At 40.0% G+C, this 3,154-nt stretch overlaps 1 pseudogene; it reads right to left on the bottom strand.

Annotated features, from left to right (window-relative positions):
• Positions 1–828: 828 nt before the first annotated feature.
• LOC140711582 (dnaJ homolog subfamily C member 8 pseudogene) lies at positions 829–2,264 on the bottom strand (annotated as a pseudogene).
• Positions 2,265–3,154: the final 890 nt, after the last annotated feature.

The following is a 3,154-nucleotide window of genomic DNA, read 5'->3' on the forward strand; positions in this document are numbered from 1 at the left end:
ATATAAATTAATTTATTGTAAGGCTTATAAAATATCCTTCTTCTAAAGGGGAACATGTCTTCATCATCAACTGAACTAATTGAATACTATCTACTTTTTCACTTTCTCTGTTAACAGGATACACACAAACTCCTTTGGAAGTTTATAAGGGTAAGGGTCAAGAAACATCTTCATGGGCCCAGTAACAAATTCAAATGAAAGTAAATATTGTTACAATATAGTTTGTATAGGGCATACATACAGTAAGACAGAAAACAGAGGCTATCAAATACATAATTCAATGCAACTTTAGAAAATTATTTAAACCACAAAAATAGCTTTTCTACAGCTTCAAAAAAAGATCCTGCCACATTTCAATGTTATTTCACTGTATATAATACAGCCTCGTAAATGTTTTCCCAACAAGAGAATCTAAAATAAAGAATGTAATATAATTAATAGGACAATAAATTCTCATTAAATACTTGATTCTTATTTCCCTATAAATGTTATCTAAATTCTGTGATACGTGATTAATTAAAGATGTAAATATTTTTAAGAAAGCATAGAAAAAAAGATCAAAACCCAATAATGCCTATCAAAGGGTGGTATGGCACTAATAACCCATCTCAGTATCTCTTAGTATTTCCCAGCCTCTTTGTAAAATGCATGATAACATAAAAAGGTTATGATATTTTGAATCAATATTAGCTTTAAGATGTGTCTTTTCTGCTTAGCAATCATGTGACCTTTAGCTATAATTTTACTTCTGTGAGTCTTAGTTACTATTTCTTTTTGGAGGGGGGGGTATAAAAATGTATTATACATAAAGAATATTACCACTAACAAATGCAGACAGGCTAGGACATGGTACTGGGTGGAGGATGTCTAGCTCTTTGGAAAATGAAAGGTTTGGGTGGCGTGGGCCTCATGTCACGCTGATTGGTCAGTAGACGGGGGACACATGCCAAACACCACAGGACATCAGGGCATCAGATGCCGCTCTGTGTGCCCACAAGTGTTCCCTGTCTCATCTGGACCTTCGAAGGGAGCATACCCAGAAGCAAGCAACTGAAGCGAAGGGGCTTCCTAAGGTGCCCCTTCCAGGCTTGTCTCTGAAGTCACGGCAACATCATTTTAAGTAATATGTTTAATTGGACGATTTCCACAAACTATCCATGAAGTTTCTAAGCATCACAATTCAGTGAAGTACAAAACACTGAGTTACAAGTTGTGGGAAGAGAAGGCAGCACCGATGGTGGCACCTTCTAATCCTGGTTGTTCTAGGGGCAGGGAGAGGGGAAGGTCTTTTTTTAAACCAAGCCCCTCATTTCAATGTACAAAAGAATTACTCTGATCAATATTAAATTGTATTGAAAACAAAATGGACTAAAAAGCAAATACTACTCTAGGTTGGGGTGGAAGTGAGAGGAAAGAATGAGTCCTTCCAAGCAGGAAGGGAGATAGCAGGGGGAAGGTTCTGTGCCTGTGACCCCGGGTGGTCACTCACACTGCTCCATTTTTACTTTTTGTGGTCTCAAGAAGGTCCGATTTTTCTTCTCTTTCTTCCCCTTTGTATTGGCTTGCAAGTTTCGCCAGCTGTCCACACTACCATCTCGACTTTCCTCAAAGTTTTTCTGCCATTCTCTCTCCCGTTTGGCTTTTTCTTGAGCTTCAATCTCTTCTTCCCTTTGTCGTTTCCTTTCATCATGCGTCTCTTTGGCTTCTCTCTCTTTCCTTTTAATTTCCAGCTCAGCAAAGAGTTTCATTGTCTGTTTATATACAGCTTGTTTGAACAGCTCAGGATCATCCTCCTCTACAATTGTAGGTTTTCCTTCCTTCTTTAATTAGTTTTTTCACTCTTTCACAGTGTGTTCCACGTATTTTTTTCCCGCCTGAATTACATCCAGGGCCCTTTTCTTTTGCTCCTGATCCAGTAGCAACTTGTCAGCTTTGTCCACAGCTTCAAAAGCCTTTTGTGCTCTGTCAGCATGATCTTGATTTTTGTCAGGATATACCAAGATGGATAACTGCCAAAACCGCTTTTTTATTTCCTCATCTGTAACTTCAGGATCTATCCGAAGAACCTCAAATGGGTTCAAATTGAAGTAAGAGGAACCAGGATGGGTCAGTCTTTCAATCTGATTTTTCGATGTTAGAACCGAGTCTCTCTTCTCTATTTGTTTCACCTCACTGTAGAAGGTCATAAATGCTTCCTTGGTGCTGCCTCCATCTGAAGTCCTGCTCTCTCCTGAAGCCACCATTTACCCAGCCCAGCCACCACGTGACCCTTCTCTTAGTTACTATTTCTTTTTTTTTTTTTTTTTTTTTTGAGACGGAGTCTCGCTCTGTCGCCCAGGCTGGAGTGCAGTGGCCGGATCTCAGCTCACTGCAAGCTCCGCCTCCCGGGTTCACGCCATTCTCCTGCCTCAGCCTCCCGAGTAGCTGGGACTACAGGCGCCCGCCACCTCGCCTGGCTAGTTTTTTGTATTTTTTAGTAGAGACGGGGTTTCACCAGGTTAGCCAGGATGGTCTCGATCTCCTGACCTCGTGATCCGCCCGACTCGGCCTCCCAAAGTGCTGGGATTACAGGCTTGAGCCACCGCGCCCGGCCCTTAGTTACTATTTCTATAAAATTATTGAATACCCACATCACAGGAACTAACGTAAATACTTAATTTGATATGTATATAAAGAAACTAGCATAGTACCTGAACAGAGTAAATAGTCAACAGCTGTTTTCTTTTTCCCCACTCCCCACTGTTTTCACTAAAGCATTATTGCCTTAGTACTGTCAATTAGGGTTTTTTCTTAAACTAGCAAGATGTTATTTCACTGAATGGTTTGTATGATTCAGATACAATTTTCTTACTCATTTATTCTTCTAACACATGTGCCGTATATCTACCATGTGCCAGAACTGTTCTTGATGCGAGGGATATAGCATTGAACAAAACAGAGCCCCCACCCTCCAAAAAAGATTATAAGATTTAGGAAGCTTATATGATCATAGAGGAATATAGATTTTTTGTTTTTAAAAAGTAAAACATATGGTTTAATATCTGGGGATAAAAGCTGTAGAGAAAAGCAAAATATCTGGGGGAATAAAATTCCAGGTGGAGGAGGAGCAAGTACAAAGGCCCTAAGACAGGAGCAAGCCAGGCCTGTTAGAAAA

This window comes from Chlorocebus sabaeus, chromosome 4 (genome assembly GCF_047675955.1).
Source record: "Chlorocebus sabaeus isolate Y175 chromosome 4, mChlSab1.0.hap1, whole genome shotgun sequence".
Lineage (NCBI taxonomy): Eukaryota > Metazoa > Chordata > Mammalia > Primates > Cercopithecidae > Chlorocebus > Chlorocebus sabaeus.